At 45.9% G+C, this 17,580-nt stretch overlaps 1 long non-coding RNA gene across 1 annotated transcript; it reads left to right on the top strand.

The window, feature by feature from the left end:
- Window positions 1-174: 174 nt before the first annotated feature.
- LOC123001549 (uncharacterized) lies at window positions 175-17,379 on the top strand. Its single transcript, XR_006410552.2, has 3 exons — window positions 175-263; window positions 15,305-15,394; window positions 16,700-17,379. It is a non-coding gene; the product is annotated as an uncharacterized LOC123001549 (long non-coding RNA).
- The last annotated feature ends 201 nt before the right edge of the window (window positions 17,380-17,580 follow it).

Below are 17,580 nucleotides of genomic sequence, written 5' to 3'. Positions count from 1 at the left end.
CACAGTAGCCCCAGCTGCCTCGCCCCGAGCGCCCATCCACACGCGGCTGAGATCAGACACCGTGCGTCAGTTCAACTTCTGCTCTTCCGTGCCGGCCTGTCCTGACTCTCACCGCTGTTTGCGCAAGCTCTTCAAAGGTCACAGATTTAATAAAAGCAATCTATACTTTCTCCCAAATAGCTGACATCAAGGAAAATCATCCAGGAGAACTCAATATATCATCATAAAGAAAAGCATGCACTTTGAGATCTGTGGATTGAATGGTAAGAAGATTTCATGGTTAATTTCCTGATTTTGGTGGTGCTCCTTTTGCACAGGTAGGAGAACGTCCTCGTTTGTAGGAATTCCAAACTAAAGAATTCAGGGATGATGGACCATTATATCAGCCACTTACTCTCAAATGGTTCAAGACAGTTGCTCTACTATTCCTGAAACGTTCCCGTATGTTTGAAATTATTTCAAAATCAACAACAAAAGAAGTAGGTCAAATAAGAGAGCAATGGACTCCCTTCCCCGAAGATAACTCTCCCTGGTTACACACCTACAGGAGACCTGTTTGTCTCCCCCACCCCCGTGTTTATTTCCATCTCTTTCTTCCCAACAGAACCTTGCCTGGATGTGTTTACGTAGCCCAGGCTCCTTTGAGGCCGGGGACTCGGTTCTGGGCAACCAGATGGAAGCTGAGGGTTTGTGGGAAAGCTTTTGCTGATACAAGAGACACCTTGAGCTGTTCCCCTTACCTTTCTTCCTGCCTGAGAGGTGGAAATGAGCTTGGTAGAGTAGCCCTCATCTTGTGATGATGAGGCAACAGGAATGAGAATGAAAACTGACACTCCACGGGAGACAGAGGAGAACTATGGGTCCCTCCCCATGGCCACACTGAACCCCCTCCAGCTCTGGCCCACCTGCCTCCGAGCGCTGGCCACGGGAGAGCTGTAAGCTCCTTTCTGTTTCAGCCTCTGGGGCCAAGTCTCTGGCTATTTGCGGCTGAAGCATTCCTGTGCATTTATAGAGGTATGCATTACACATGCGGGCTTTAAAAATATAAATGGATCATTGTACATATATTGTTCTGCATATTGCTTTTTAATTTTTTATTTAACAATATGTGTTAAGGATCCTTCCGCGTCAGTTCTGGTAAACACACTATTTCAGAGTCTGAAGAAACCACAATTGATCCACTCCCTTATTGATCTTTTCTAACTATTAGTCCTTGCAAGTGATACTGCCTGGTATAATCTCCTAGCGTATCTTCCCGCGTGTGTCAATATTTCCGTAAGAGAGCTCTGGAAGAGGAGTTGCTGTACCATGTGTGGGGGACATTTTGTTAGATGCTGACAAATTGCTACCCCAAGACTGTACCTTCAAAGTCCTTCCAACAGAGTTCAGAGCCCGTTCACCCACGCACTTACATAAGCAGAATACTGTCAGCTTTTAAATGAGTAATTTTAAATGAGTCTGCATTTACCAGGCTCCTAGTGAATTTGAGCATCTTTTCATGTACTTTAAGGCCATTTGAATTTCTTTGGACTATTAGTATCCTTTTGCACATATTTTAACTTGATTTGTATCCTCTTCCTGTTGATAGGGGTTTTTTTTAAAGATCTTATTTATTTATTTGAGAGAGAGAGAGCCCGAGCAGGGGGGAGGGGCAGAGGGAGAGGGAGAAGCAGGCTCCCCGCTGAGCAGGGAGCCAGATGGGGCTTGATCCCAGGACCCCTGGGATCCTGACCTGAGCAGAAGCCAGACGCTTCACCCACTGAGCCCCCCCGGCGCCCTGTACAGGAAGTTTTTATGTATGAAGTGGCAGAGAGACAGGACCATCTACAGTCTTTCTATCCTGCAGACAGTCTTTCAGCTAATGACTGCATTTGCTACCGCGGATGCTAAGCTTGGAGTTTCTCCGGGGCTCCCTTCGGAGAATGGCTTCCTTGCCAACGGTCCTCTCATCCACCTGCGTCGAGCGGTGCTATCTCTGCCTTCTTCCTAAATCTGATGCCCTTTGCTTTCAATATTCCAGAATCCCCTCCCCCCCAAATTCTGATTCATGGATAAAACCCTTTCTTCTTTTCCAGCTCAGTTATAGATTTATTCTTTTAAGAAATATATTGTGTATCATTTCGACTGGATTTTAGGAGCCAGGGAGGGGTGATAAAGACAGGTAGTAACTGTCCTCTGCAGAGGAAGCTCGTTCTGCGTTTCCCACTGGTCCTGGGGTCATTGTCAAGGGTAAGCTTTCAAGTCGAGTAGTGAAAGAATAGAATGTCCTCCACCCACCCCCCCCCCCCCCCCCGCCACCAAAGGAAAGTAGCTCAAATACCAAGAAGAGCTAATGAAAATTTGTGGATTTTTCAGAAAAGAGGAAAGATAAAAGTCATTTATTCCTGAAGGCGAGAGCTCCTATATGTTTAAGTGGCTAATAATAGACTAAGAAGTTATTAAAGAAATCTTCCCCAGTCGTTTTTAATTAAATGCGAACATCCCTGGGCTGCCGATAGAGGATTCACTGCTTAAATTTACAAATGATGTTGAATCTGACATCAGGATTAGAATATCAAAAATTAAAACTAAGGCACGTGACTGAAAATCTGCGCAGGTGTTCAGGAAATGGCTTGAGGAGAATTTACACCATGGAGTCTTCATATCTGTGTCTCAGGGAATGTATTTGAATATAAAAATGCACTATTTTTTTCCAAAAGGAGGTCTTTCTGATACCTCTGAAAGTAATTAGAAACAACGGCTTCCCCTAGAAATGTGTCCCAAAGCCCTGGAAGAGGAGACAGGAACCCTGATGGGGCTATGATGCCAAAGTCCCTACAAGCCTGGGTAAGTCAGCACTGCTAGCTGGTGTTCAGGACAAGGGATGCGGGTCCAGGGGCACAGTATGTCAGAGCAGAGGACAGAGAGACATGTGAGAATGACCTGTATGTCCCTCAGGCTCAGCCCACAAGGGGATGGAGAAGCATTGTGGGCCCCGTGCATCTGGGGGGCAGGGGGGCAGGAGAAGAAGCAAAGCAGCTGCGAGGAATGGGGTGGGGAAACTGCCAGAAGAGTGTGTGCAGGCAGCCGCAGTAGGAAGCCAAGGCCACCCGACCCTCACTGCGTTTGTCAGGCTCTCCAGGGAAACAGAACCAATGGCATGTGCACAGAGATATATATACAAAGAGATTTACTTCAAGGACTTGATTCACCCTATTGTGGAGGCTGGCAGGTCCAAGCCTGCAGGGTGGCCAGCAGTCTGGAGACCCAGAGTAGAGCTGATGTTGCAGCTCCAGTCCAGAGATAGGTAGACTGCTGGCAGAATTCTTTCTTCTTCAGGGGATCTCAGTCTGTTTACTCTTAAAGCCTTCAACTGATTGGACAAGGCCCACCACATTATGGAGGGTTAATATTGAGAGGTAATGTGCTTTACTCAAAATCTACTGAGTTAAATGTTTTTTGTTTTGTTTTGTTTGTTTTTAAGTAGGCTCCACATCCAGCATGGAGCCCAATGCACACTCCCAAGACCCTGGGATCAAGACCTGAGCTGAGATCAAGAGTCAGACACCTAACCAACTGAACCACCCAGGAGCCCCTACTGAGTTAAATGCTAATGTCGTCTAAAAAAAATACCTTCCCAGTGACATCTAGACTAGTGGTTGACCGAATATCTGGATACCGGGAACCCATCATATCGTGAAAAAATTAACATTATTACCTCGTGCCATACACCATGAATATGCCCAGTAGGGCAGTCTACACTCAGATGCTGTTTGGATTCCTGACAAATCCCTCTGTCACCCTCAAGCCTCAGTTCTCACACCTCCAAAGGAGAAAGGGGCCATTCGTTTTGTTGTTATTGTTCCTATTACAAGAAGAAAAGAGGGGTGCCTGGGTGGCTCAGTCAGTTAAACCTCCGACTTGATTTCAACTTAGGTCATGGTCTCAGGGTCGTGAGATCGAGCCCCTCATCGGCGGGCTTCACACTCAGCCTGGAGTCTGCTTGAGATTCTCACCCTCCTTCTCCCCCTGCTCTTTCTCTCTCAAATAAATACATCTTTCTTTTTAAAAGAAGAAAAGAAATTATCAAAGCTTTCTATTTTTCCTTTTTTCTGAGGAGAGAGCAAAAACTGATCTCTCTACCAACCTTTGAGCTTTACATTTCTTCTGAATGAAAATACATGCCCCTGAGGAAGAAAACAAAATGCATTTGTGAGCTTAAACATGTGTAATAGAGAGCAGCCCAGCGGAAAAGTAATTCTATGTCACGGAGAGACTGATTGAAGGGAAGTTCTAATTGTGCCAGAGCACTGTCCTAGCTTCCAGGGGGACACCAGAGCCGGGCCATTATAATAATTACAGAAACCACTGGATCAGGAATCAGGTGCCTCTGGATTCTAATTCTGCTTCTGCCCCTAACTGATCATGTGACTGCAGGCAAATTGCTTCAGGGTTCTGCCCCTCCATTTTCCAAATCCTCGAGACGGAGTTAATAATACATGCCTACCTCTCAGAATTATTGTGCTTGTTAATTTGGGTAATGTATATAAATGTGCAAAGTGACATGTAAATGTGAATAACTATCATTTCTTTGCATAGAGACAGTTGTTTTATGAATAAAATAATATTGCAATCGGGAAACTAAGGTTTATGTCACCTACCTGATAATTTTTATCTTTAATTAATAGGCAGTGGGAACTCTAACTAAAACTTGCTAAGCCTCTGCAAAGAGATAGCATTTGGAGCCACTCGGCTCTAAGTTTTATGAACTACAGAAATGTTGATTAAGATTTTTATTTTTCTTTCAAATTTGGAACCAGAAAGAACAGTAGTGATATGGAGGGGCTGGAGTTACATACCTGGTGTATAATCTATCCAGCATTTCTCCCTGTGGGGACCTTTCCTTCCATTCCAAGCGTGTGGACTCCCCCCGAGTGTGAGGCTGTCAATCACGTGGACCCTCTTTCTCCAGTGCAGGCAGGTGTGCGGCCCAGGCCGGCCAATCAGAATGCCCACCGTCCTTGACCCAGTGACTCGCCCCCAGGAGAGGTCATGTGACCTAAACGGACTCCCGAGCTCTTCTGTGGCGCTGATTTAAATGCTGAGGAAGAGAGTTCCTCTCTCTTCTTTGGGACTGTGAGCGTAGTGTTGTTAGTTTCTTAGCAAATGAGTGTGTCATGAGTTGAATAGTGTCCCCTCCACCCCCAAATTCATGTCCACCCAGAACCTCAGAATGCAACCTCAGCTAGAAATAGGGTCTTTGCAGGCATAACTGGTTAAAAATCTTGAGATGAAATCCCCCTGGATTTCGGGTGGGCCCTAAATCCAATGGCCAGTGTCATAATGGGAAGAGGAGAAGACACAGAGGCACAGAGAAGAAGGCGGTGTCAAGATGGAGGCAGCCACCGGAGGGACACACCTGCGTGCCAGGGAGCACCGAGGCTCACCGGCAGCCACCAGAAGCAAGGAGACGCTGGGGACGGTTTCTCCCTCAGAGCCTCCAGAAGACACCAACCCTGGCAGTACCTGGTCTCCGACTTCTGGACTTCAGAACTGTGACAATATAGATTTCTCTCGCTCGAAGCCCCCCAGCTGGTGGTAGTTGATGATGGCTGTCCCAGGAAATGAACACAGGGTGTTCCGCAGAACTCAAGACGTTGAACGGACACCGTGGGCCTCAGGAAAGGTGGGAACTGGGGGAGCCTCAGGTACCCAGCTGCAAGTTTATGGACCTTTGGTGTCATCTCCTCTGTGTCCTGCAGTCTCAGTGTCTCTCAACTGAAATAAAGCAAGAGAAAAACAATCTGGCCAGTTGATGTCAGATGCCCTCCCTTGGTCAAATCACTATGGCCTAGGAGAAAGTCAGGCCCTGTCAGGACCCACCCCTTGTGGAGAGGGGAAAGGTTCTCAGAAAAGGGGGGGGGGATCTCAGGGAGCCTGGATAGTTCCAAACCTCTTCTACTGCACTTTGGTCAAGTAGCAGACCATGGAGATAGACCCATGGCTTCTAATTCTGTCTGGTCCTCACAATCCCCTGGGAAACTTATAAAATTGTAGATTGCTGGGTCCCACCCCAAATTTACCCAATGGGAATCTCAACAAGTATGGCCTGGGACTTTTTTTCCCCAAAAAAGTCATTAAATGATTATGGTGGTGAGCCAGTAGGAATAGTGGGGCCATGCTAAATAAAGTGTCAGAGAGGATTTGTCATAGGTGTGACTTGAATTGGGTCTTGGAGGAAGCATAGGATTTTGTTGGCATGAAGGAGCGAATTCCAAGCAGATTTTTAAAGATTCTGAGTCCTCATAGATTAAACTGCAGTGTGCACCCAGAAATAGCTGCAAAGGAAAGATAAATGTGTGAGTAGGTTGGCTTTGCAACCTGACTTTGCTGTTTGGATTTATCATCAAATTTATCGTATGCTGTCATTTCATGATCGGTTTAGTGAATCAACCCGTTTCACCCACGTTTCAATGAAAATTGTGTAATACCCCTGGGAGGAATCAGGGCACGTGCACCCTTGAATTCAAAGGTTTTAATACAACGCAGTGAACTCCACCCTGCAGTACCTGGATTTGAATCGACATTTTATAACGGAAATAACTGACATTCCACCATAATTTCTAAAAATGTCTTGGTCAAAAATCACTCCTCGCATTCTGCTTTGGAAAGATATCTTGGCTTCATTCTTATCAAGAGCAATGGTTTGAAACTTATCTGAGAGGTGTAACGGAAGGCCTGGGTGTACATTTTCTAAATATTTACTTTCCAGGGGGCGGAGTGCTCTAAATGTCACTCATGCACTTGCATAAACACACACACCCCCAGAGCTAACACTCCCCAAGGACCCCATTGAGAAAAAAGGACACTGTAACCAAACTCACCAATATCTCACACTTATTAAAACTATGTGCTGTGAATAATACTGCGTTGATGCTTTCACAAAATAGGTAGCCTTGAATGACCCTTGGAATCTAACCTGTAGGTAACAGAGGACTTAGAATTTGATCTTACCATAGGGTGAGCCTGGGAGTGAATAGCGGTTGAATACTTGCAGATTGCTTCCTGGGCATCGGCCCCTGTTCAAAGTGCTTTTGTTAATTCCTTTAAACCTCACAATGAATCCACAAGCTAAGTTCTAGGATGATGATCCCCAGAGAACGGATGAACAAAGTGGAGTACATGGAGACTACTTAATGCATCCAAGTCACACGGCGCGCAAATCATGGTGCCTGGGTTCAACTCAGGCAGTCTGGCTCTAAAGATGTGTTGTCATAAGAAATGTATTTGGCCTTTGTCCCTGGTTCCTGGCACAGAGCTGTTAAAACCCTTGGAATTTCCGGAGTGATAGGGATGTCTTTTGTTACTCATCATGAACCCCTTTTGACCACATCTGACTTTATGCTAATGAGGCGACTTAGGGTAGATCCCCTGCAGAGCCTCAGGTGGGCTGATCACCAGAAAGACCAAGTTAAAAGAAAGTTGGAACTTTGGGTCCCATCCACCAAACTCTCTAGGAAGGGTAGGGTGGCTGGAGATTAAGCTCTATAAAAACTCTTCAATGACAAGGCTTGCTACGCTTCCCGGTTGGTGCTGGGAGGGTGGTGCCCCAGGAGCGGCCCAGAAACTCTGGGCCCCCAACCCCCACACCTTGCCTTCTGCCTGCCTTTTGTCTGATGTTTTGAGTTATATCCTTCATACTAAAGCAGCAGACCTAAGTAAAGTGTTCTTCTGAGTTCTGCGAACTGTTGTAACAAGTTGTTGAACCTGAAAAGGGGGTCATAGGAGCCCCTGGTTTATAGTGGTTGGTCAGATGTATGGATGGTCAGGAGCTCTGACTGGCAACCGGGGTGAGCAGTCTTGTGGGACTGAATCCTTAAATCTGTGGAATCTGATACTAACTCCAGGTAGTTGGTGTCCAGCTTGAATTGAATTGTTGGACCCCCAGTTGGTGTCTAGAGAATGAGCTGTTGGTGCTCTCAGCTTCTGTTACCCCTCTCCCGGTGGTCATGGTTAACCCTGGGAAAATGGCTAACGTCTCCCAAGGAAGCAGTAGAGAAAGAAGAAGAGAAGTTAGTCGAGTACAGAGCTTTGAAGAATCTTCATATTTGGGACTAAACGAGGGCGAAGGAGAGAGAGAAAAGGTCAAAGAGATTGGAAAACTCTGCACCACAGGGTCAGGAAAACCGCAGGAACAAGCCACAGCAGGGGCCAGATGCCTTCAAGCCTTCAGGAAGCAGAAGCTCCATGGAAACCTTTCACTGGACTTTGGGGATATTAGTGACTTTCAGAAGTAAACCAAAGTCAAGATCCACAGTGCAGAGGATCTGGGTGTGACCAGCAGTGAGCGAATAGAGACGGCAATGATGGGAAGACTTGTCTTTCAGACAGTTTGCTGTTGAAAAGAATGAGAAAGGAGTATAATGTTAAAAGGTAGAAGACGGACAGCAGTAAAGCACCCTTCAAACTGAGAAGGCGCTTTGAGACCAGAAAACAAAGCAGGACCTTAGTCCACAGGTTTTATAAAGCGAGGGGATGAGCAGAGGTCACTGTGGGGAGGACAAATCGTCTAATATTTAACAGACGGCAGGGGGCCATGTGTGCACCAGAGGGGAGGGGGAAGAAAGATGTTATCTTTATTCGTTATCTAAACAACTTTAGGAAAGATCAGAACTGGCCTTCCCGCGTTCCCGTCAGGGCATGCATTAACCCCCAGGGGGCATGTAACATATAGTAGCCCTGAGGGGCATCATCTCAAAGACAAGAACAAGATGGCTGGCCAAAGATGGAGTCAGTATGGCCAGCGCTCCTACGGGATGGAATCAGTAAGTTATTAGCAAAGCATAAAACCTTTGCTCCTATGTTTGCTCATACAGAAAGCAAAAGCATGGTGGGTGCTCAGCTAATTCGCACATAAATGAAAATAATAGCTCACATTTATTTTGTGTTTTCTATACACCAGGCACTATGCTAAGCACGTTACATGTATGAGCTCATTTATTATTTCCAATGATCTTCTTTGAAGTAGTGTTATTCTTATCATTATCTCAATTATACTGTGGGGAAACTGAGGCACAGAAAGTTCAAGTCCCTTGCCCAAAACTGGGCTCTTAAGCTGCTCACTACTGCCCATAATGATGAGTCTGAAGATCGGATGGAAACACGACTTTTAGAGGGCCTGAGTTTTCAAACTAAATCCATAGTAAATGGCATTAATATTCATTCATGGTTTCCTGTATTATCCAGGGAATGGGTATGACAATGAGAGGTATTAGGAACAAAGCCTTGAAGATTTAGAAGATAAAAGAGCCTGATACAAACAGCTCCCTTCCTCACCACTGTATCCCGGCCGCAGGCACCATGTGCCTAATGGGAATTGCAGTGATATGTGGTGAAGAATAAATAACTCCAAGCCACAAGTTAGGATGATCCAACTGGCGATACTGATTGCTGCTAACACGATTCCTAGTTAGGGTGAAAAGGAGGAAGTAGTGAGTGGAAGAAAAAAGTAGCTAGTTTTAAAAAGTGCATTTCATCACTTCTTTTTTACTTTTTCGCATGAAGATTGCTTCTTTTTTTATTATTATTTTTTAAAGATTTTATTTATTTATGTGACAGAGAGACAGCCAGCGAGAGAGGGAACACAGCAGGGGAGTGGGAGAGGAAGAAGCAGGCTCCCAGCGGAGGAGCCCGATGTGGGGCTTGATTCCGGAACGCCGGGATCACGCCCTGAGGAAGGCAGATGCTTAACGACTGCGCCACCCAGGCGCCCCAGATTGCTTCTTTTTAAACTCTAAATCTAAGGGATCTCCCTTACGATCCCTGTCTTCGACTGTCCGGGTGGCTATTTAAAAAATCCCATAGGCTGAGGGGCTTATAGACAACAGAAATTGACTTTCTCAGAGTTCTGGAGGCTGGAAGTCCAAAATCGTGGTTCTGGCCAGACTGGGCGTCTGGCGAGAACCGGCTGTGTCTTCTCCTGGTGGAAGGGGTGAGGGATCTCTCTTGGGCCTCCTTTATGAAGGTGCTAATCCCATCGTGAGGACAGAGGTCACCTGCCCGCATGACCTGACCACTCTCAAAGGCCTACCTCCACGCATCATCATTGGGGGTTAGGATTCAAGCATATGGATGTGAGGGGAAGGCACATTCAGACCAAAGCAGTCCCCAAATCCGTTTCTGTTCCGTTCCTCTCCGTGAGTTCTTAGGTTTTGTGTGTGCATGTGTGCACGTGGTATGTGTGTGTGTGTGTTTATTTGTTAATTTATTTTTTTTAATGATCTATGTTGCTGAAACAGCAGAGGGAGCTAAAATGAACAAACTGAGATTGATGCTATTGTCCAATGCTTCTGAGGCACAAAATACATGAAAACCGATCACGTCAGTTTCCATTTCACCAGAAACAGGGAGCAGGGGAGCCGCAGTAGTTAAAACAAGGTACTGTAGCTGAAGCCTTGCTTTTGTGTGTTGAGAGAGCCTAACTCATGCAACAGCACATTCGGGAAGGGACTTGTAGGAGCAGTACTCGAAATCCTCCCACTGAATCTCATCCTGGGGGAGATAAGTGGGCTGGAGGGCTCTGTGCGTGCTGCCCCACTTCCAACAGTTACAGGCCTCCTTGGAAGTGGTCAGGTGAGGATGGGAGTGCTGGGCCACCATGGATCTCCTCTCACCACAATATAGAGTCCATTTATGGGTAATATAATTCCTGATATATTTGGGGTGAAATCTACCTTTCTATTTGTCCCATCTGTTTCATATATGTCTGTGATGGTTAATTTTATGTGTTGACTGACTCAGCCATGGGGTACCCAGATATTGGATCAAACGTTATTCTGGGTGTTTCTGCAATGGTGTTTCCAGATGAGAGTAACATTTTAATTGGTAGAATAAAGCAGATTGTCTTCCACGATGTGGGTGGGCCTTGTCAAATCACTTGAAGGCTTAGTTAGAACAAAAAGATCAACCCTCTCCCAAGCAGGAGAGAATTATCCACCAAACCGCCTTCAGGCTTCCCCTGCACCATAACCCTTCCTGGGATTTCCTTAAAAATTGATACAATCAACATTTCAGAACTTAAAGAAATATACTTCAGTTATTTGGAAAAGTACGTGCAGTATCATTCCTGATTGTAATGCTGATGTGACTAGCTGTTACTGTCTGCTTATTTTAGACTTACTGGTCCACTTATTAATTCAAAATCCTCTCTCATTCCAAAAGGAACATAGCCAGAGTCACACATGAGATCTTTGGGGAGTAGAGGTCATTGCCTCAATTTTTTTATTGTCCATTTACTGATCCAGACGCTAAGTTAATTAAAGACAGTGCATGGGGGCACCTGGGGGGCTCAGTCAGGCATCTGCCTTCGGCTCAGGTCATGATCCCAGGGTCCTGGGATCGAGCCCCACGTCAGGCTCCCTGCTCAGCAAGGGAGTCTGCTTCTCCTCCTCCCTCTGCCTGCCGCTCCCCCTGCTTGTGCTCTCTCTCAAATAGATAAATAAAATCTTTAAAAAAAAAAATAAAGACAGTGCATGAACCTTTTTCCCCTGCTGTATCTGAGAGTTCTCCACATTCTTTTTTTTTTCTAAGTAGGTTCCACACCCAGCGTGAAGCCCAATGTGGGGCCTGAACTCATGACATTGAGATCAAGACCTGAGTTGAGATCAGAAGTCAGATGCTTAACTGGTTGAGCCACCCAGGTCCCCCTCTGCATTCTCCATCGGTGGCATACCTGCTAATTCAGAAGGGGCCAGTGCATTGCACTTATTAATATGCTGAAAATATTTGCTCCTGACATCTGTCATTTTGCATAACTATGAATACAAACCACAGACACCATCTGGGATGTCAGAGCAAAGGGGAATGTGCCTGTTTGAAATTCTCGTCCAATTTAATTTCACAGTTTTTAGAAGTCTTGTTTTTCTTCCATGATAATCATAGGGAAAATAATTAACAATTATCCTCTGAGTGATAAAATTACTACAAATTAAGAAGCAGTTATGACTATAATTTACAAATAATTATGTGACAGGAAGGAGCATGAACGGTGCAGAACTAATGAAACAAAATTAATTGAAGCTGCCGAGAGATCATTTTGCTTTTTTATTGATTTGTTTTGGTCCCTTAAAAACAGACTGCTGTCCCCAAGATGCTTTACGGCACTGAGAACCTTGATTCCAAAAGGAACCCGAAGAGCTTGCTCACAGATGCGTGTGGCAAGTGCATTGAGCTGCACTGCCAGAGGCACAGGGCTCGAGGTCTCATCGGAAGCTTCCGGAAAGCAGAACTGTCTTAATGCAAACTGTTAAAACCACTGACATGAACATGAACTAGGGGCGCATATGATGATGTCTAAAGCAGTGTGCTTCTTTAATGGGGGGGTGACCTCAGAAAAACAACAAAGCGAGACCTCTGAAAATTATTTCTTTTATAAAAGCAATGAGACAACCAGTGAAAACTGTCAGAATATCTTTCAACAAACAGTGAGGGAACAAGGAGGCGCCCACAGGCCAAAAAAACGATTCCAGACACAGGCCTTATGCCCTTCGCAAAAATTAATTCAAAATGGAACACAGACCTACATGTAAAACATACAACTATAAAACGTCTAGAAGATACTACGAGAGAAAACCTAGAGGACCATGGATGACTCTGAATAATTAAGAATAAAGCTGCATAAATATCCAAGTGCAGATTTGTGGGTGGACGGATGTCTTCAAGTCCTTGGGCTATATCCCAGGGAACGTGACCGCTGGATCCTGGGGTGAGAGGGTGTTTGGCCTTGTGAGAAACGGCCGGACTGTCACCAGAGTGGCCGCACTATTTTGCAGCCCCACCAGCAGTGGGTGAGAGGGCCTGATGCCCCGCGTCCCTGCTGGCTTCTGGTCTTGCCGGCGTTCTGGGCTGTCACCGTTCTGATGGGCGTGTGTTGGCATCTCACTGCTGTTTTAATTTGCGTCCCCCTGACAAGGCGGGATGGGGGCACTTTTCACAGGCTTCTTTGCCATCTGCAGGTCTTCTGTGAAGTGCTCAGATCTTTTGTCCGTTTTCCCCTCTTTTGTTTTTTTTTTAATTAATTAATTTATTTATTTATTTATGAGAGAGCGAGCTCACAAGCAGTGGGTAGCAGCAGAGGGAGAGGGAGGGGCAGGCTCCCCGGTGAGCAGGGTACTCGAGGTAGCGGCTCGATCCCAGGACCTTGAGATCGTGACCTGAGCCGAAGGCAGACGCTTCACCCACTGAGCCACCCAGGCGCCCCTTCCCATTTTCCCCTCTTTTAAAGAGACTATTTTCTAGGCAGTTCCAGGTTCACAGGATGTACACGGCCTTGCAGATGGGCCTCTTCCACTTGGTAAATATGCACTCAAGTTCCCTCCAGGTCTTTTCATGGCTTCATGGCTCATTTACTTTCAGTGCTGAGTAACATGCCGTTGCCTGACGTGATTTTATGTTCTACGCTTAATCTTGACTTGACGTAAGATTTTTTCTCGCTTGCTTTTCTGTATATCCTTTGGTTAAATCATCAGAAACTATACTTAGAGCAATTTCATTTTCAATCGACCTAATCGAAAAGCAGCATCAGGTGTTCTTGGCAAATGCATGATCACAAATAACTTTTGGTAATTTTTAATTTTGAGAGCTCTTAAGAGCATTTATGGTCTGTGACAACGTTGGAATAACTTTCAAAAAAGTTATTTTGACATATAAAGTTTAGCACATCTAGAGATGATTCTCATGGAGCATTTTTTCTAAAAAAGACTTAACTCTTCATACAAATCAATTTTGTATGAATCTGCATTCAGTTTTAAATCTTAAATTTACACACTGGCATTTAAAGGTTTTCCCTGGCGTTTCCTCTAACTTGTGGAGGTGTTTGAAATTGGCTTCCTGAATTTCATACAACTTAAATCACTTGTTTATGCATTCTATAATTGTATCTTCAATTACAAGGAAAATTTAATTTAAAAATTTTCTTCCTCATTAATAAGTGGTTCATTTGAAGCTTCTTATGAAAGTAGTGTTCTTTTCGGTTGAAAGCAATGACCTTTAAATTTAATTTCCACGCCTGTGGATATTTGCTCTGCTTTGCAGTGTTCCAGCAGTTTTAAAAATGGGAGATCTGAAACTCTTTGAGAATTCTAATAACTTCCTGATATGCTTTATTGCAATTCCCATGTTTATGCTTTTCTTTGGTAGTAATTTACCGACATACTTCACTGCCCAAGCACCTGCAGTTCCCGTCCTGGTGCTCAGGCTGGAGAGTTAATATTCGTACACACATGGCAGAGGTGGGCTCTGGGGACAGAGGGTCCTGGCATGACCCCCACACGGAGGCACTCGTCTCTGTGACTGCAGCCGGTGCTCCAGCCTGCACGCTGCTAGTATTATAATCACGGATCAAGGCCCAGGGCCTAGCCCCCTGGAGACCTTCCCAACCACCAGCGCCCCAACTGTCCCCAAAGCATACATGTGTGTGTACCTGGCCATCACGTCAAAACTCAGCCCCTGGGCCCTGGCATATTTCTGCTGCTCACACGCATACTCCATTGTCCCCTAGGACTTCATTTACAAGACACAAATTCACGAATAAAATTAGGGAGAATTTCAAGATGGAGACAGCAGGGCGTGAAACTGCCCTTGCTACATGAAAGAGACCAGTCACGAAAGACAATTGTCATGTGATTTCATTTCTATGAAAGCAAGTCACAGGTTCGGGAAGCCAACCCCGGCTTTCACTTGCCCTTTCCCGTGTCCCAGGGGGGTGCCAGTCCCATCAGCAGCCCTGAGGGCCACTGGGGTGGTGCAGGCTTCCTTGACCCAGTGTACCTCCACTCCACCCCCACCCTGGTTGTCACTTAGGGCAGTCACCCCTCCTTCTCCACAGGCTCCTGCCTGACACACGTCAGGTGGTCCTGCCCCCAGAAGTGGCCGTGCCTCTCTCCTCCGCGGGCTTTTAGAACTTTTACTCCGCAATGCCAAGGGGCCCTTCCAATCCAAGGGGCCCTTCTGATCAAAGTCCTCTCACACCTCCAATCAACAAGCAGCCTATTTTGCCAGATAAAGGAGGGACATTCCTTACACAAACTGGACCGCTCTTCTCTTCCTACTCATACCTCTCTGTCTCCCCCGCTGGTGGTAGCTTCTGGAAGGTAGGGGCGAAGGCACCATTCAAAGAGATCATATCCTAACAGTGCAGGGATTGCAGTCTAAAGAATATGGAGGAGACATAGTCGGACAATGTGTTGTTCTGTGTTTAAGTCATAACATTCCAAATAGAAAAGCTTACCTGGCCAGAAAGGAAATTATTGTTCACATTTTCCTGCAGAGTCCGCAGCAGACTTGCATTTGCGGTCATCGGCAAGGAAGCATGGTACCAACCTTTGAGTCACTGAAGCCAGTGTCCGTGGGCAGTCTGGTGAGTGATACGGCATCGTGAATAACGATGCAACCAGCATTAAATAAACGGTGTGGGGAACTGCAGAGACAAGACCTACGTTGTTTCAATACGTGCAAGTTCTGACGAGCCATGGCAGTGCACGTGTTAGCGGTGCTGCTACCTTTTCTCGTGATGGGAGATGTCAGTGTAGCCAGGAACGGGGGCATCGACGATAGAGAAAAAGAGATGATTCCTGGGCGTGAACAAAAAGAGATGGTGCTTGAACACCAAGAAGAATCTTTACATGCACTGATCGGACAATGAACACATGCTTCAATATCTCCTCTGTAACCATCATTCTGATTTTTCATTAACAGATCACTGTACCTCTAGTGGGTCCCTAAACTTTGTAAGACATTCTTTCATTCAAATTGTTTATATAGACAGGGACTTACAAAAAAATATTTGCCCAGAAGTCATACGTAATAGGGGTAACCCTGACCTCCCATGGGACTAGAAGCTTCTAGAGAATGGAAATTGTGTCTGCATTGTTTCCTCTGGATCCCTAGGCCTGCATTGATTTGAACCGACCGTCCCATACATATCAACATGTAGGGACGTTCGTGGGTCTCTCTAAAGGACATGTTGTACAGAAATCGTTCTGTTGAAAACTGTTGCCATAATCAGGACTGAGAAATTATTTTGTAAAATAGAGAACACTCTACTGGTGTTCGGTGTGAGCCAAATTGGACTCCCGCAGCTCCTCTCAGATCCGGTGAGTGGTTTATACAACGCCTGCCAGATTTCAGGCACTTTTACATATATTACTTCAGTTCGCCGTTCTGACGGTCATGACATCATCCGCATTTACAGTGGAGTAAACAGACATGACAGCTTGGTGTCACCATGTCATTAGCAGAGCAAGCATAAAAACAGAACACTTGAGTTTCCAGGGCATTTGTTGCCTGGGCCTGAGAGGCGCGGCGCTGCCCCCACCGTTGCCTCCGTCTCCCAGGCTATTATATTTTATTCATAAGTCCTTCAAATTAGTCCCGTCAGCCTCTCACTGCTTTGAGGGGGCCATTCCTTTCTTGCGGCCGCCGATGCCGTTCACCTGGGGACTAGAATGGTGGCTATTCAGCTGCTCCCGTTGCCACGACAGCCAGTAGTGTAAGTACTAATTTTCAGGCGATGAAATAGCATCATTTGTGAAAATGATTATTGGCAGGTAAGCTACGCGGCCCGGCAGAAATTGGTTGAGGTTATGTTTGCAAATGAGTCCTATATAGACAGTGAGTCATTGCTTCTGGAAGGGCCCGAGTCAGACCCTGCGTCTCTCTGCAGCCTGAGCCTCCATGCAAATCTCCCCTCGTCAGCCTCAGAGCTGGGCAGCCGTTCGAAAGGCCTGAGTCTAGAGAGTGGATTTCGTTTTGGATCGTCTGGAAGTTCCTGGCAACTTAGAACACCCTCGTGGAAGCCCCACCAGGTAAAAATGGCCCAGACGTCGCTGAAGAGTCACAAACAGGCTTGTCAAACCCCACGGCAGTGCTCTGTAGGACATGCTGGCGCAGAGTGTAAAGTCAGAGCAGAGAGTGCTGGGAGCGTGGTGTGCAGACGTCAGCCGAAAGGCTCTACCAATCCAGAAAGGTCGGAATAAAACGCTACCCATCGTACAGTTCGTCCTCTGTGTCGTAATTCATAGCCGGCCTTCCGGATAAATGGCCTTCAACTAGAATTTAGAAATTCTCACAGAACACGTGTAGCAGACAACCAAGATAAACGGCCATGGTTATACAGGAGCCACGACTTTTTCTTACATACACGTGTTGTACCGAATGTCCACCGGCTGGTGAATGGGTACATACAATGGAACGGTGCTCACTTGGCGATAAAGATGAATGAAATACTGATTCGTGCTACAGGTGGATGACCCTTGAAAACGTTATGTTCGGTGAAAGAAGTCAGTCACAGAAGATCACATCCTGAATGGTTCCATTTCTAGGAAATGTCCAGAATGGGCAAATCTATACAGAGAGAAAGTAGGTTTATGGTCACTGGGGGCTTGAGTGGGGGAGTGGGGGTGGGGCGGGGGGGGATGGGGAGCGACATCTAATGAGTACGAGCTTCCTTTTAGAAAGGATGAAACATTCCGAAATCAGATTATGGTGATGGTTGCCCAACCTGGTGAACGTATGAAAAAAACGCTGAATCGTAGACTTTAAATT

The sequence above is a fragment of the Ursus arctos genome, unplaced genomic scaffold (assembly GCF_023065955.2).
Source record: "Ursus arctos isolate Adak ecotype North America unplaced genomic scaffold, UrsArc2.0 scaffold_27, whole genome shotgun sequence".
NCBI classification, from domain to species: domain Eukaryota; kingdom Metazoa; phylum Chordata; class Mammalia; order Carnivora; family Ursidae; genus Ursus; species Ursus arctos.
The sequence above is the reverse complement of the archived record's forward strand: the minus strand, read 5'-3'. Positions and strand labels throughout refer to the sequence as shown.